The following is an 18,804-nucleotide window of genomic DNA, read 5'->3' on the forward strand; positions in this document are numbered from 1 at the left end:
GTGTGGAGGCCTTCTTGTCCACCATGTTGGTGTAGGTGTTGGAGAACTTGCTTATTTGCTTTTTCTCCTTCTTCTTTGCTCCTCCCCCATTCTTCACCTTGCACTCATAGGACTTGTGACCTTCCTTGTGGCATACGTAACAAACCATGGTTTGTCCTTCATCAAGCTTCTTCACTCCCTTGATGGTGTTATCTTGATGAAGTTGGGTTTGCTTCGCCTTGCCTTTCACTTGAGTCAAGTCCTTGGTGAGGCGAGCTACTTCTTGCTTGAGTTGCTCATTTTCCTTTGCAACCTCTTGTGTGCATGTATCTACAACAACTTTCTCAACACAAACTTGGTTGCACAAAGGTGAGTCTAAACATAAATCATTGCAAGAAGTAGAGACATCCTTTTTAATGATAGAACTTTTCTTTTTAGATGCCTTGGTGGGGGTATTTTTGACGGCTTCAAGATTAGCAACTTTAATAGTTAGCTCATCACAATGTTTGAACATGCTTTCCAATTTAGCAAGCAAACTTTGATAATCATTTTGTGAGCTAGCTAACTTTTCTTTTAATTTTTCATTTTTCTTTAAAAGTTGCTCATCATTGATTGTGCATGCATTTGTTGTTGCACTAGCCTCAAGTTGCTCAATTTTAGTAGATAGTTCAACATTGAGATTTGCAAAGTTTTCATATTGTTCAAGCAAATTTTTGTATGCTTCTTGTGAACTACCTAGCTCTTCTTTTAAATTTTTGAGTTTCTTTTGTTGACTAGTGCAAACTTTAGCATATTTAAGATTTTGTTGCACAATTGTATTATAAGAAGGCAAATCATCATCACTATCGCTCTCACTAGAGGATGAGCTTTCATTACCTCATGCCATAAGGCACACACGAGAAGAGCTTGATGATGAGTGCTTGCGCCCTTGCCTCTTGTGATAATCTTCTTTACTTGAAGAATCATCCCATGACCTTATTGATGTGAGGGCTTTGTTCTTGCACGCCTTCTTCTTTGCCTTGGGTGTGGGCTTGTTTGGACAAACTTCCACAAAGTGCCCCAACTCGCCGCATCCATAGCATCCTCTCTTTCTTTGCTTGTTTCTTTGATTTGTGAAAACAAGGTCTTGAATTTGGATGGGCACACCCTTGACATTGAGCCTTATGATCATCTTCTCCACCTTTTTGATAAGTTTGATTGATTCTTCATCAAGGTCGGAGGTGGACGAGGAAGATTGATCATCATCACTTGATTCTTGTTCATCATCATCATCATCCTCATCTTCTTCTTCTTCACTTGAGGAGCTTGAGCTTGAGCTTGACTCAACTTTCTTGTCCTTCATCTTTTTCTTTTCGCTACAAGCGAGAGCTTTGCCTTTGCTTGATGAAGATGCTTCTCCTTGACCCATCTTATGTGACATTTCAAATGCCACTAGCTTGCCAATGACAATGCCCGGGGTCATGGTGCTCAAGTTCTCCATGTTGTGAAGGATGGTGATGATGCTTGAATATTTCTTTTGTGGTAGAACGGAGATGATCTTCCTCACGATGTCCGCATCATCTAGCTTTAATAATCCTATTGAATGGAGCTCATTGATAATTAGATTCAATCGAGAATACATATCACGAACAAGCTCATCATCATTCATAGCAAAGGAATCATAATGTTGCTTAGCTAGACAATGTTTTTGCTCATGGACATTACTTGTGTCGTCATGGAGCTCTTGGAGTTTTAACCAAATTTCATGTGCCGTATTTAAGGTGAACACTTGGTTAAACACATCCATGCTAAATGATTCAAACAAGCAATTCTTAGCTCTAGCATTAAAATGCATTTCTTTTTCGTCACTCTTTGTGGGCTTTTCGGGATTCTTAATGGGTTTCATCCCATCATGAGTGACTCTCCATACACCTAAATCAACCACCTCAAGGTGGCAAGCCATTCTAGCCTTAGAGTAGAGGAAGTTAGTGCCATCAAATTGTGGAGGCCTAGCGGTATCCATCCCAACCACTCTACAATAGCGTCGGCTCAACGGTGGTTAAGCCAAAGGTCCAAATATGAGCCAACTGGCTCTGATACCAATTGAAAGGACCATGATGCCTAAGAGGGGGGGGTGAATTAGGCAACTTAAAAATACTAACTCAAAACTATGGCCCCTTTCCCTAACCTTAGCAAAACCTATGCAAAAGATAAACTATCTAAATGTGCAACTACGGTTTTGCTAGTGTGTTGCTATCTCTACCGCAAAAGTAGTAAAGTAATCAATGTAAATGCGGAAGCTAAAGAGCAAGGTAGAGATATGCAAACTCCCATCGACGACTCCGGTATTTTTACCGAGGTATCGAGAAGCGCGCAAGCTTCCCCCTAGTCCTCGTTGGAGCCCCTCGCAAGGAATCCCTCGCAAGGGCCAAGCTCCTGGTCGGGTAACTCCGTGGATAGCCTCAGGCCTTCCCCACGTGCAAGTGGGTCTCCGATGTGCCTCTCGGCAAGCCTCTCCCGGATGCTCCCCACCGTCTTCACTATCAAGCTTCCGGTCGAAACACCGCGGGCCTTGTTCCCTCCGGTACATGGTGGCGGCCACACCACAAACGCGGTTGGTGTGATCTCGCAAGACTTCAAGCCCCTCTGATGTACAACACTTGTGCTCGCAAGCACGGGGTGGCAAGAGGTATGCAAACCTCACTAAACACTAGGCATAAACCTAGAGCAAGCGCATAAGCGGTGGTCTAATCAACCTAAGCACTTCGCAAAGCACTTATGCTAATCACCTAATAAAACACTAAGCACTATGCATGTGGAGATCACTAAAATGGTGTATCAACACCCTTGGTATGTTTCCTCAGCTCCACTCTTATCAAATGGCCAGTTGGGGGTTGTATTTATAAGCCCCACTGAGAAAGTAGCCGTTGGGGTCGAATTCCCGTGAAACTGCTACTGACCGGATGCTGAATCGTCCTGACCAGACGCGTCCGGTCATCCCGACCGTTGAGCCAGCAATATGCTGATTAGACGCTGGCCAGCGTTCGGTCACCTACCACTGGACGCGTCCAGTCACAGATATGCCACTCTGGAACCTTTCTGTACTCGATCGGACGCTGCGTTCCTACGTCCAGTCGGTTGCCGCCAGCGTCCGGTCCTTGCGTCCGATCGCCCATCTGCCGAGCCACTGGTCCAGCGTCCGGTCATGCTTCCAGCGTCTGGTCCATCATCCGGTTGCCTCTGTGAGCTCGTTTCTTCACGATCTTGTGTACGGCTTGGTTCCAATCTTCATGCTTGGACTTTGCTTGATCTTTTTGGGTCTTCTCTTGTGCTTCTAAGGTCTTGCTTGAGGTGTTGATCATCGGATCATCATGTCGCCTTCGTCCAAGTTACGTCTTGCACCCTATTGAACTACAAAACACACACTTGCAAATTCATTAGTCCAATTTGGTTGTGTTGGTCATCAAACACCAAAATCCAAAGTAAATGGGCCAAGGGTCCATTTTCCTTACACCTGACCTTACTTGTCTCCTGTCACTGCTTGTCCTTGCTCTACTGTTCTCTCTACCAGACAAGCCGAGCCGGTCACCTCTGGGCTATTGGTGCCTGCTTTACTTGAAGTGTTTGCCTTTGCCAGGCCTGAGCCAAACTTGCTTCTTTTCCCCTTCTTTTTCCTCTGCCGTGAGTCCAAACTACTACTGCTGTCTGTGCTGCTCGTACGCTCTCTCTTGCTTATGAGAGCGGGTGGTCTTGTCCAAATATTTTATTGGGAGCACCAGCAGCCAGTGCATTTTTACAGCACCAGTAGCCGAGCCATCGTAGCTACGCCCTGCATCGACCTCCACCAGCACATAGCCATGGCCGCACTTGCTGCTGTCTATCCTGCCCTCTGCCTTCTTGAGGCTCGCCAAACTCACTCCAGCAGTATCCAGCCAGACCAGCAGCTCGACCGTGTGTTAGTAGAGACCGTCTGTCTATAGCAAGCTAGACTCGCTCGCTCATGATGGTGTTTGTCCTCATGTAGCCGGTGGTGAACCTCCTGGACGTCATCATGTTTGGCCAGGGCGTGGCCGCCGAGCAGCACCAAAGCTGAAGCCCCGTCACCTTCGTCGCTCGAGCCAGGCATCGCCGTGCCGCACTGCTGTGCACCATGCTCGAGCCGCAGCACCTGCCAAGGCCATGCATCGACGGCTGATTCGCCCGCGCCTCCTCCATCGACGTCGTGTCACGCGGAGCGGGCCGCCGTGCGCCGAGCTGGCTGGCTACAGTCGATTGCTGTGCATCGCGAAGGGGCGGGGTGCCACCCACGGCCGTGGTCCAGCGCCACAGCACCACCGCCTCACCTCCCCGCACTGCCCCACCACTACACCGCCGCCGACAAGCCATCCATCGGCCGACGGACGTATTTCCCCTGCCGGTGTTCTGCTCTAAGGATGAAGAAGGGTATGAATCCAAGACGTAAATTTATACAAGGTTCTTTACGCAAATACGTGACCTGTTTAAATAGTGTCCGGGGATCTGGAGTTGAATAAAGGTAACAGTAGGGTCATTTTTGCAAAAACGCCTACACATTCTAGGATTGCCAGTTGGGCTGGCTGGTTGGTCCGCTGGCCTCCATTGTGGGTCGTCTGGCTAGCCTGCTCTTGCCTGGCTGGGCCGCTGCTGGCGCTTGGGCCGTGCCACTACGCACATAGGCCGTTCGCGCCACTGCCGCGCGCTGGGCCACGTTCGTTCGTGCTGCTGGGCCGGCCGAAAGCCTGTGCGCCTGGGCCGCCGCGTCCGCGTGGACCGACCATTCCAGCTGCTGGGCCGCCGCGCGCCTACGGGCCGAGTTGGCCGCCCAGGCCTGGTCTTGTTGCGTTGTTTTAGTTTTTGTTAATTTAGTGCCTTTCAAAAATTGAGAATGAAGTGTAGAAAAATCATAAAAATGCCAAACTAGTTTTGTTAGGCTTCTAAAATCATGATCTACCTGCTAGTATAATTTATTCATATAGTTGGATAATATTCTTAGGAGCTATATAATTAATCTAAGATACTTAATATTATAAAAATATAAACTTGTAGGAACTTCCGTGATAAATTGGTAATAGTATTGGATATGAAATCTTTATAGTAGGTTCCTAGCAATATTAGCTGCTCATCGTAATTTTTGTAGCTCTAGAATAATTAGTTGCTAGATAAATAATGATGTCCTATTACGAATAAAGAAACACCGTTGGTTTATATAACTAAAAGAATTGTTGAGAAATAACGTCTTATGCGACAACATGGATATGTAGCCTAAGTACGGTCGTCGTTAGATCTAGCTCGTTAACTTGAGCAGCGTAAAGCGTATTTATACAAGTCACGATTGCAGTTGATTAATTACATCTTTGCATTGCATCACATGTATATCATATAGGTACGATGATGGATCAACGGATCGATCGAAGGATGATTGGGAATCCAGAGATGATGCAATGGGCTTTCTATTCAGACGATGGTGGATTATCCGAAGATGCAGACACTAACTTTTAATATATCTTACCTAGGCAAGCCCCGGTGCATAACCCCTACTTTTTTGCAGTTTAAATTATATTTGTGCATTAAATTTTAGGGAGTTGAATGAAACCCACTTGCATATATATCTTTATCCTATGAGTCTTACTAGTATGACAGGATCGTGTAGAATGCCATGCTACAGGACTTCGGTAGAAGTCGGGTGATTGCCTGTCACTCACGAGATATAGGAAATATGTTACTATATGATTATCACTTGGAATATATAAAATGGTAGAAAAAAAATGGTGACCGGGAAGGGATATGGTTTGGGTATTGGTGGGTGTAAGAAGTTGTCGCTGTGGATGCGGGTCATAGCTTGGTTACACCGTTTTTCCCTGTCTGATCGATTAAGGACCGTTCATTGCATAAGACTCTAGGCAGGTCACAGACTTATTATCCCGAGCACATACTTGTGTATGGGCGCTTGGAAGACTTGTTGCTCTCTTGTCACGGATCCGGCTCTTTCCGGACCGACTATTAGGGTTTTATTTTGGTGGAGGAGGTCCTTGCACTGCACTGAGTCCGGGACTCAGGGACAGGGGCTTGGAGCCCCAATTTGGACGGGGACCTGGACACCCAGGATAGGAGAGTGATGGGTTGGTCCTGCTTGTGCCTGGGGTACAAGCAGGGCGTGTGTTTTCGGGGTACCCAGCTAGGGGCATTGATTTGCGAATCGCTGGGCGATCCAGTACGGCTTGTCTGCGGTTTAGCATTGTAGTAAGAACTGAAAGATGAAAGATGGACAAAGGAAAACTGATTGCTTACCACCTGCTTGAAAGTAGTACAGGTGCTTACATAGAATGGTTAGTTAATGAACCAATGCGGCTATTAATAAAAATCAAATATAAGGACACACGCTTAGTAATGTTTCCTGCAAATGCAATAAACCCACAAGCTAGATAGCCTTGCATATCCTTGGAGTCTTTTCTTTCCTCCTATCGGGTAAGTCTTGCTGAGTACAATTGAGTACTCAGGGTTTTATTCCCCCTGTTGCCGGTGACAGGTGGATGATAAACCTGACTCTTGTGTGTGGATTTCTCCTGGTGGGCTCAGCGAGGATTTCTTTACGCTGCGATTGTAGTTTTTACTTACAACTCTCACAAAATATTTTTTTTATAAATGGAAGTTGATAATCTGTTGTCATAGTTTATTTATCAATGCTTCGTCATGCCATGAATAGCTAATTATTTTTCCACTGTAACTCTGATCACATGTTTACGTTCCACTGTTCAATTAAATTATTCATACTCTAATAATATGATTTCATTCCGCTGTCACAACAATAAATGTTATACTCTGATGTACATGTAAAGCGATGTAAGAAAGGGTTAAGAATGCTGTAAGCTTTATTCTCTCATTTGTGATCCTGGTGGTAAAAATGTGGATTTTTGGGTTCTCCCTTGGGGTGTGCCCGACAGAATCGAGTAATTTAGTGTTCTCCCTCGAGTGCTTAGTGTCTAAGGGAAGACAAGCACTCCTGTGAGGCATTAGATTAGGTGGTTCTGCCACATTAGCACATCTGCCTGCCTCCCAAAATGATTGTACTTGTTCTATTTACCTATCTTCTATCTCTCCTAAAATGAGAGTGCTCAGATTTTGGTTTTTTCTCTTGCATCTCCTAAAATGAGTGTGCTCCGATTCTTGTCTTCATGGCCTATAAGTTTATGATAGGTTTTCTTGTTCCTATGTGTTCTTCCTCTTTTTATTATTTCATTAGATGGGTATAAGAGAAAAATGCAAAGAAAAACTAATTGTTAGGTTGAACAACATTACTATATTACAACAGCTATATACAAAACACAAAACATGGAACACATGAGTTGGTTAAACATACCATGCAGCTTCATCTCTCCGGTTTGCAAGCAGACTTCTTTCCTGGATTTGTGTCAAAAAAGTCTATGCCTTCACACTTCTTGATCTGAGACTCAGCAAATTTTGAAAATTCTTTAGGTGCATTGTGTCTCACCTGATGAACCTGCAACTCTATTGCTGCACTTTTTTTTCTAGATGATGATCATGTAGCACTTTCACCTTCCACAAAACCATGTTCGTTCAAGTTTTCCACCACATGCTCAATGAGGAAATCCCAGTCTGCAAGTTCATTTGAATGAGTATCCAATTAGTTGACATCAAAAGTTTTAAAAGACACATGCATCCCTTTAAATCGATTTGATTTCTAATAGAATCCCACACGAAAAAAGTTACAGTAGAAATGCAGAATTTACTGAGTAGCTATGTTTTAATCAAATGAGTAACTTGTAAATTAGCGTGTAGAGTTGAGACTCGAGAGCAAAAATTATAACTCAAATACTATGTGTTCACGGAGTTGCATTTACATAAATACAAGATCAGATACTAGAAAACTGAAAGGTACAAGTTCTTAGGATTACATGGCTATAGAAGACGCAAAATATGGAAGGACAGGAGTTGCCTGATCTAAACAAGCCAATATGTTGAACAAGAAAATATCCATGATCCATTCCAAGTATTGGGTGCAGGTGATGTTAATGGAATTGATCTTTTATCTGGCCTCATCTTTCAAGCTGCAGGTCAGACTGATGAAGTGGATGGAGTTGACAATGATAGAGGGCATCATTGGGGTCTTGATCCTGATGAAATTGATGAACAACAAGAAGTTCATGAATGTAAGCACATGTGCACAATAGATGCATTTTTAGCTTCTAGTAGAAAAAATTTGTACTGACCAGACAAGATAATTCATAGGGGAGGATATCTCACATGATGCTGGCCTTCCATTTGATTTAAACGATCCACAAGAAGAACAAGAAAACTTACATGAAGGAATTATTTGCATCATTTCCAAGACATGTTACCAATATTAGTTCTGTATGATACAAAGTGTCATCATCCATGTACTGACAATATGCATGCACTATCTAAATTATTTTGGTAGGTGATGATGATATTGGCTTACAAGATGCCATGGACGATCTCATACAAGAATTTGGCATGTACACAGATGTTGTGAACATCATATTTGATGAAGAAGAGTTGACTGACTCAGATGACGAAGAATTTTAGGAAACACACCAAGACGAAGCATCAAATGCAACCAAGAATTTGACAGGAAGACAAAGGCAAGACATATATGAAGATTTGCTTCAGAGAAGCAAGAATGGCAAATTAAAAAGGATAGACACAACACATGTTGCTACAAAGTTCAATGTGCAGTTGCGTACAGTACACCATATATGGCAGAGAGCAAAAAAAAATGCAAGGCACAAGGCATACCAGTAGATGTCAAATCACTGAAACCTAAGAATTGTGGTCGTAAAAAAATTGAAGTAGACCTGTCAAGGGTTGCTGATATTCCCTTAAACAGAAGATGTACCATAAGGTCATTAGCAAATGCTCTTGGTGTAAAGAAAACCACTCTACATTGTTGGTTCAAAGAAGGATTGCTCCAGTGCAATCAGGCCCTATTTAAAAGAAGCAAACAAAAAGGATAGGTTGCACTGGTGTGTATCTATGCTAGATCCAAGCACTTTGCCAAATAATACCAAGTTCCTTGATATAAAAAATATTATCCATACAGATGAGAAATGGTTTAATGGGTCAAAGAAGGACAGAACGGTTTACATGCATCCCGATGAAGAAGACCCACATAGGACAGTGCGCAACAAGAATGCAATTCACAAAGTCATGTTTTTTTTGCTGTTGGGAGACCAAGATTTGATGATGAAGGTAGATGTTATTTCGATGGGAAGCTAGGCACTTGGCCTTTTGTGCGAATGGTACAAACGTTCTCAACATATGATTTGCAATCCCTATTCTATTACTTGTCATAATAATATTTATAATTTTAGGAACCAGCAAAAAGAAGAAGTGACAATAGGCCGAGAGGCACACCTATCACAAAAACAGTGAAGGTTGACCGACAAAGAATCAGATCTTATATGATCTCCTATCTCCTACCAGCTATACAAGCTTGTTGGCCTCTAGAAGATGCGCACAAGATAATATGGATCCAGCAGGACAATGCTCCTTCTCATCTACTAGTAGATGATGCAGAGTTTGCCAGAGCAGTAGCCCTAATAGGACTTGATATACGCCTAAGGAACCAGTCGGCTAATTCGCCAGATATGAACTGCCTAGACCTTGGTTTCTTTGCTTCTCTTCAGTCATTAACGGATAGAACGACATCTAAAGACATGGATGAGCTCATCCAGAATGTGATCATGGAATATGAAAACTACAACCCAATCATCCTGAATAGGGTATTCCTCACACTACAAGGATGCGTGATTGAAGTTATGAAAGATAATGGAGGGAATAGGTACAAGATCCCGCACATGAGTAAAGAGAGGCTAGAGGCACTAGACATGCTTCCTAAAGTTCTTAGTTGTGACAGCCAACTAGTTCAAAGGGCTTTGAAGTTGTTGAGCAATTAATGGGCATGGTCATGTAAATAGCCCATTTCATGCTTGGCTTTGTTTTGGCAAGATGGGTTGTACATATGCAATGGTAGTCTGTAACCAACATATATGTACGTACACTAGTTGCTATAATCGTTTCATTCAGTGGTGAACTTTTATGTCATATGAGTGCTTTTTAATCGTAGTGTGCAGTCTGTGATTGGAAAATGTAACCTTCATACTGCTGTTGTATATATAAACATTGCTTATGTTGCTTTTGTTCATATAAAAAATAATTGCCGTTAGAAATCACAAATAAAACAGCCCGGTTCACATTGCAAATCACAAATGAAACAACCCAGTTCACATTGCAAATCACAAATAATATGCCCATTCAAACATAAACCATCACTCCATCAGTTCAAGCAAACAAAAGCCCATCAATACCTTCTACATATCACTACCATCATTACTATACATATTTCTGCCATCACTACTAAACAACATTAGGGAAGCGCTAAGGTTTGGACTCCGCAAAAAATAAAGGACACATCATGGGTACAACTACAATGACCAGCAAAAGACCTTCAGGCAAATCATACTATTGCAGCCTAATAGTCTCTAACGTTTGGCACTCCGTAAAACATCTCTGTATGCAGAAAAGAAGGCAATGATCAGGTCATTTACCTTGTCTTTAAAGTCATCACCTTCCACATGTGAACAGCCATGTGTGTCCTCGCCATCCTGCACCCAATTGTCCTCTTCCAAGTGTGAATGGCTCGCAAGTCCACACCATCCTCCACCCAGCTTGCCTCGTCATCAGTTTCCATATCAGAGAAGCTGGCCTTGTGGTGCAACTCCTCCTTGGTGCTGTCCTCATGCTCCTTTTCAACCTTGGGATTGTCCTTATGCTCTTTGTCCTCCTTTGCGCCGGCCTTATGGTCCTTCTCCTCCTTGGAGCATGCCGTAAGCCCCTTATGTTCCTTGGTTGCAATTTGACTTGCACATTGCTGCTCTTCCACTAGAATAATTTGCTGCCATTCATGAAGCATTGTACTGCAAATAATACATAGAATTTATGAAAATCATTGACTTTACCATAATTAAAACAAAATTGATGGGAAAGATAAGATGGCTTACCCAAAACGAGGATGAGCTTTGCTCACCGCAACAATGTCCCGTGGTTCCGTCTCAGGCACGAACTCATCATCGCCGCCAATTAAGGATGGACCATTATCACCTCCTTCTTCATCAGAATCTGGGATCAACTCAAATTGGTCCGCGCCACCTTCCTATGTGTCTTGGGCAAAATCCTGGCCTTCTATGGTGACGCAGTGTTTTTCTCGATCCCACCACGTTCCGCGACGATGATCCTGGCCACGCATGCGACTGGCATGACGCATCCCATGGTTGGATTGGATCCCCAAGGCACGCCTCATCTGCAAGCGACAGATGAACCTACTAGTCCCGTGTGCCCCCTTGCCGTCCACCATTGGACGCCCGATTGAAGCACAGGAAACCCGCTAATGTAAGAACCTATAAAAATTTCAAAATCAAATATAGACCACTGTGGTGGTTTAACGAAATTAGAAATCATCTTTGCTAAAGTCCTATGAAAAAATCTGTGTGATGAATTAATGTTTCTGAGCATGCTTACATGAGTTCACAAATAAAGTAATTCCAGATTGAAAAGAGTATGCATGTCTGCACTAATAAGCACGACCAAATAAGGTAAAAACCTAAATTGATTGAAACATTCTCAAATGAATGTGCGTGACAGCAAACCTTCACAGAAGAGGCGGAGGCAACGCCTGTACGCTAGTGCAGAGGGCAGGCTGGTGTCAGCGGGTCTAGACAGGGAAGGGGAAGCCTCCACCCACGTCCGGTGGAGGGGACAGGCCGGCGGTGCTTGACGGGGAAGGGGAAGCAACCGCAGATTGGGGCAGCTCCCGAGCCACGGATGAAGATGTGAGGGACGAGGCGCCTTGGAGGATGCGGGTGGAGGTGGCGTGCCGAAGGAGGCGAGCCGAAGTGGCGGCCACTCGGGAGCCTACGGGCCGACCGAATCTAGATCGATGTGCCGCTGCACGCAGACTGGAGGAGGAAGCAGAGCGAAGGGCCGACGCCGCACGCAGACTGGAGGAGGAGGCGGAGTAGAGGGGCGACGCCGCACGCTGACCGGAGGAGGTGGAGCGGAGGGGTGACACGCTGGCTGGAGGAGGTGGAGCGGAGGGGCGACGACTATGAGCGGATGGGAAGAGGCCGAGAGGATAAGGCTGGGTCATTTTTTTAATTATTACCGCAAAAGGCATAGGCTACATCGGCTGCTTTACTAGGTGTGGGACCCATGTCGTAGCTACGACGACACTCTTTGTGGGACTGCGGCCGGGCGCTAGAACGACACTAATAACGGGACGGAGGGAGTACATTCTAATGGTTTTTGATACATTCTAATTGCTAGCTAGCTAAAATTAGCTCTAGTGCATCTAAATAGGAGAGCTAATAGGTGAACTAATTTTTTAGCAAGTCTTAACTAGTTGTTAGCCATCTAGCTAGCTAACCATAGCTAATTCGAGCTAATTTTTAGCCCCATCTAGTAACTATCCCTGTGTATCCAAACAGGCCCTAAGTCTGCTACTCCCTTTTTAGAACATATTATATGGTAAAATAAATGATGTATGCAACCCTCTATAATTACTATATTTGGGTTGGTGATAGATATTAATTGATAGACATGCATGTGACTATTGCCATTTTGAGAGTTTGTATATCTAGAGTCCCTTATAATTTAGAATATTTGGATTGGTGATAGATATAAATGGTAGATATGCATGTGATTATTGGTCTATTGCAATTTCGAGAGTTTGTATAACTAGATTTTTCTTATAATTGGGGACAAATTTGAATGGTTAGATATCTTATATTACAGGATGGAGGGAGTACGAAATATGAGCTAAGTTTTTTTTTGGAACGATTGGCCATGTCATTTAAAGAGGACAAGCAATTTGAGTTTTACAATAGTTGTTACATAATAGCAAGAGACTAAGGGCAGTCTAAGTTGTAGTTTCATCCACATTTGATAGGATGAAATCATATGCATTAAGGGTGATTGTTTCATCCATGTTTCATTACATTTTATCCAATGTTGCATTTTTAGAACAATGCTACGAAACTCTCTATTGAAATTAGCCTAATAGACTCATAAAACATGAGCCTCTACGGCATGGATACCCACAGACCTTGCCTCCGCAGCCCCATTTATCTCCTCCTCGGTCTGCATGACTATCTACATTGGAGTTTTCACATCTCCTTTAAAAAAATTCTCCTATTCCACTCCATCTAATGTACAGTACAATGGTAGCCATGTTCTCAGGAGTTGCTTGCTGTGTAACATACTAGGTAAATGCCCGTGTGTTGCAACAGGAACACATAATACCACGATAACATATTATGTATGAGCGCGTGTTATCCTTTTACCTAAAAAGAGATATTGCAATCGTGTGTTTGAAACAACAATATTACGTAAGTCTTTAAGAAAGACAGATAGTTAAAATATAACTCCAAATTTTGATAGGAAACTGAAACATAACTTCATATTGTTTATAATGTAAGAACCTAATGTATCACTCCATGCCTACGATACGCGAAAGATAAGCTTAAACTTTTTTAGGAGTTAAAGTTTGTCTTGAATTTCCTTTGTATGTCAATAGTTTGATCACGAAGTCATTTCATATTCTTTGGCCATCATGTGCATAGTCAAATATAAAACCAGAAAGTACAATCAGTAGCATTATATAAATAAATTATAATAAATCAAAAAGTGTATATATGACCAAAAATAACATTTTCGCTCACTGTGTTGATCCGTGTGGGTTGCCCATTATTCCATACCGCCATTAGTTGTAAAACACGGAAGCCAGACAAACTTCTGTAATAGAAATGAATTGATAGCTACTCATTATATTATAATAAAAATAATATAGTTATTATATCATTCTACGGGGCGGTTTAAAGGAACTTACGTATCTATATCAATTGGAACGTCATCTGGAGTTGTACTTTTTCCAATGAAAAATACATTTCACTTTCAATCCAGAACCTTGGACGATCATACCAATCCTATAGTCAATTTTCATCTGCATAATTGTTTTTACACACAAAATTCTTCACGCTAACAGTAGCACCACTGCACATTATAGAGACAAAATTCAGTACAACAAATTGGAAGTGACATGTGAGCATCCTTTAAAATAGATATACTTCTGAATGAATATTCACCATCACATTAAAATAGGAACTAAAATTATTTTTTGTATACGGACAAACAGGTAATGGAAACTGAAAATTGTTTTTTATAACTGAGAGGCCAAAATTCAGCTTTGGTTATAAAACTACCATAAATGTCGAATGACAAGAGTAGACTGAAAGATTGGTGCATCTATAAACATAAGCGTGCTCGTTTGACGGCTGTGGCTGTAGTTGCTGCATCTCACAGCAACCAGTAGTACAAGTAGCTTGTACTGTAGCTGACTGCCGCCGCAGCCGCAAAAATTAGAAGCGAGCAGAGCCATAATAACAAAATGTCTACTTATTAACTTAGCATGCAAAATTATCTAGGACTGTAAGAGGTGAAAGAAAAGGTTCAGAGCCAGGCAAATCAATTGACTGTATATTATTGATCTTTCTTTAGTTATCATCAAGGGGCTATATGGATCCATAGGCTGCAAAAAGTAATTGTGAAATTTGAATATGCTCGTAGCTGAGGATGGCAAGAGTACAATGCCTTTCGGATTTATTTATATGGTTGCATCTACCGTCAATACATGAAGAATATCTCGCAAAAAAAAAAAAACATGAAGAAGATGACTTCTAAGATCAATAAAGGATTACCTGACTGGCGGCATTGACCAGAGCTATTTGTGAGTATCCGACCTTTAGGAGATGCAAGCCTGAAATGATGCAAGGCGCGGTAGGATGCAATCATATTAGTAGGTTCCAATAGCACCTCATTCACACAACCTTTTCAGCATTAGAGCAGGAACATGATTGAACAAATTTTCTTGATCTCAAATATGTAGCGATCATCTTATAGTAGTGTTCCTCGTGCTTATCTGATTAACATAATATCACCTTATTCACACAACCTTTTCAGCATTAGAGTAGGAACATGTGATTAAACAAAATTTGCATGATTTCAAATATGCAGCGATCATATTATGGTAGTGTTTCTCATGCTTATCCGATTAGCATCAAATCATTTCTAAGGAAAGTTGAAGGAAAATAAAGTTTATCATTCAGAATAGGATGAAATCATAAACCATGCTTGATAAGCAGTTGCAGTCGCCATAACTGTTAGCGCAGCAGCGCCGAGGGCCTCTTAGTGCATTGCGTGCGGCGGGCCGGGTTCTGCGCGGCGGCGGTGTGGTGTCCGGTGTCGTCGATGATGGCCTAGCGTGGATTTGTGAGAAAGGACGGGAGGGGCACGTCATTGATGGCCTGACGTGGATCGAGGATCCGGTTTACGATGAGAGATATCCGTGCCCACCCGGGTCGCGATGGATTTGTTTCCTTCCATGCATGAGCATTCCTTTATGCACGAGCCAGTCAGACAGTTGATCGATTTTTTCCCTTGCTTCCATGCGGTCACCGAGCGAGCGAGAGAGAGAGAGGGGGGGAGGGGAACAGCCTGATTAATGTTTCCTTGCATGCACGAGCCAATCAGGTAGGTGATTGATTTGTTTGCTTCCATGCATGAGCGTTCCTTGCATGCACGAGCCAATCAGGCAGGTGATCGTTCCGTGCGGTCAAGAATCACTGGGGGAGTCATACGTTGGGGTGAAGCGAAGGTAGCCGCGTAGACGATATCGTTCTGTAATTTTTAATTGTAGATATAAAGTAAAGAAGCCAACCAATGCTCCAAAGTGTGATCATCTTTAGAGTGAAAAATATTCTTTTTACCTCTGTAAAATAGCATCGTGGTCTGATTTTTTTCGTTGAACTCTAAAACCAGACATCACACCCACAAATTCTCAAAATCATTCAATTTACCTCTCTGTCTTTGTTTGAAGTTGTTTTGTGTTTTTATCTAAAAAATCCAATAAATACTTAATAAGTTTGTAAACCATATAAAATGTCTCTAAGCTTGTAAAAGTTCCAAGAAAATCATAGGATAGATTGGGATATAATGAATTTGAATAAAATATTTTGAGCTTGTGAAAATATATCAAGAAGCTTAAAAATAGATTTAGCTCTTGGAAAATGGAAATAATATCCTAAAAAAACTAGAGAATGCCCAACACATTCAAATTGATGTCTAAATATGTTTTAAAATCTTTTTCCCAACAAATATATGAGATGCAACTAGCATGGATGCAACACACATTAATGTTGAATGCTTATTGGTTATGTCTTACCTTTTTTGTTGTGGAAAGTTTTTGAAATGTGCGTATAGATCAGTTAAAATATTTTGGGAATTTTATAGATTTTATGGATATTTTTCCTATTTTTCTAAAGCTAAATATAATTTTCAGAAACTTCTAGAGATATCTTCACGAGCTCTAAATAATTTTTTTTGGATTCTTTGTATCCCAATATATCTCTAGGATTTTTTGGAAGTTTTAGAAGCCTAGAGACATTTTTCTATGGTTTAAAAACTTTATCAAGTATTTACCAGATTTTTTAAATAAAAAGATAAGGTTGCCTTCAAAACCACTTCAAACTAGGGTAGAAAGATAATTTAAAGAATTTTGAGACCACAGGGAGTGTGATGGATGAAAATGGTCAAGAAAAGCCTCTTATCACTCTTGATTTCACATTTTTATGCGGAAACAAAAATGGAATCCGGAAACGATTATGTTGAGAAATCAGGAACATAACAACTCTGTCGGGTATGCATCGATAAGGATCGGGAATGATAATTCAAATAGGGGATACCAACACACATGACCACTTAAAACGTTCAACTCAATGCAATGGATACAGGAAGATAGTACTATATATAGAGGTAGATAACACCATAAATTCAAAAACATATCGTGACATATTGACTCTAAAATAGGTACAAGTTTGAGTACCCAAACCAATTTACATGATCACACATGAATAAGTGAAAGAAAAGAAAGTTAACAAAAAATATGTAACACCCCTAGTGTTAAGCATCACTAAAACTTATCATGTCATCATCATGCATGTTAATCATCCATAGTAGCTAACCATGCCTTGCATTCACTAAAATCAATATTTAATTGCTAGCAATGCAATACATGTGGGATATGTTGTGCTTAAACCAAAAACCCTTTTAAGGTACTTTGTGACCTTCTATTTTTAAATTTCACTTAAATACTTGAAATTTTGCCCTAATAAACTTTGAGGTGTAAAGTATGTGCTTTACACAAGTGTCAAGTATGGGGTATGAAATCAAGTCCAACCCATTAAAATTTGAGCTCCAAATTTGAATTCAGATTTGAATTTCAGCACTTATCAATGTTGGCTAAGTCCTAGATTAGCATTGGATTCAATTTTGGGGAATTTATTAAAATGAATTTCATGAATAAACTTGTCCAAACAATAGCATTATTTCAAAGTTTGAAGTTTGAACTTTGCAATGGTGTTATTGGTTGATTTGTTTGCTCACTAATTAATCACCAATTAATTCACCAAAGATGCTAACTTAACTATTTTTCCAAAACCCTAACTGTTGGAACTGAAGTTTAGTGTTTCAGTTTCAATCTACCTATCTTCTGTAGATGAGATCTCTCTAACCAGTTAGAATTAGGGGATGGTTCCTAAAGCAAAGTTGAAGATCAGAGCAAGATGAACAACTTCTATTTTTGGAGTTTTACAAGTTTCTACATGGAATCAAGAGAACGAAGGAGAAGAAGATGGGCTATCAGGCATGAACAATGCACGCCGGTGAGCAGTCTGCCTGCTCGCCGCCACCGCCGACCGTTTTCACCGACTTTCCTCGTGCGGGCATGCAGCTGCTTCACCTGGTGAAAGCCCTAGTTTGGTTTTGGACAATTGATGAAACCTAGGACTAACCTTCAATCTAAGTGTGTGAATTAGATAAGGTGGTCCAACCCAAGTGGTGAAGCTGAATGATGGCCATGGTGAAGGTGATGGCCACAAAAGAGATGATCAAGTGCTTCACATTTGGAAAACAAGAAAGAGAAAAATAAAAATAGGCTGAAGGTAAAGGTATAATGATAGGAGCCATTTTTTGTTTGCACTAAAGACACCATAGAGGGTGTAAGTGATTTAGGATTGATAGATAGCCGTACTATAAAGAGGGGAAATCTTTGGCTAAGCAGTTAACGAGTGTCATTAGGTGACATTGTTCTTCCACATGCATTTAGGAACCTACTATGCTAACTTTGATCCTTGTAAAATGCTTTGAAAAATGCTAACACACGTGCACACAAGTTCTACACTTTGTGGTTAGCAAGTTAGAAGCAAGGGCGAAGCGGTTGTCGACTTAAAAAAGGAGGTGAACGTCCATGACAGGACGCTGCAGTCGGTGCTGACCTGCGCATATGGTCATTTATAGCCATGGAAGCAATGACTGGTCGAGAGCGAGGAGGTGCGATCAGACGCACCGACCTGACGCTGGCCGTGCATCCGGTCATCGCGCGCAAAAGAGAAGCAGGGCGGCCTCGCGACCGGACTCTACTAGGGACTTGTGATCAGCAGCACGACGATGAAGGACCGGACGCTAGGGGTCTGTGTCTGGTCACTTCCCATTTGTGCATTCGGTCGGTTCAGGAAAACCAGTAGTAGGGGGGCAACGGCTCTTTCATGGTTGGCTCCCTATTTAAGTATGTTGGCCGTCCCTAGGCTCACTCTCTTGGCACATTGACATACTTGACATTCTTGTGAGCCTAAACAAACACCTCCCACTCATCTCCATCATTGATTCATCATCATAGTCAGA

General features: G+C 41.9%; 1 pseudogene; it reads left to right on the top strand.

The window, feature by feature from the left end:
• The first annotated feature begins 3,815 nt into the window (after window positions 1-3,815).
• LOC136510768 (uncharacterized) lies at window positions 3,816-9,911 on the top strand (annotated as a pseudogene).
• Window positions 9,912-18,804: the final 8,893 nt, after the last annotated feature.

The sequence above is a fragment of the Miscanthus floridulus genome, chromosome 16 (genome assembly GCF_019320115.1).
Source record: "Miscanthus floridulus cultivar M001 chromosome 16, ASM1932011v1, whole genome shotgun sequence".
In the NCBI taxonomy this organism is placed as follows: Eukaryota; Viridiplantae; Streptophyta; class Magnoliopsida; order Poales; family Poaceae; genus Miscanthus; species Miscanthus floridulus.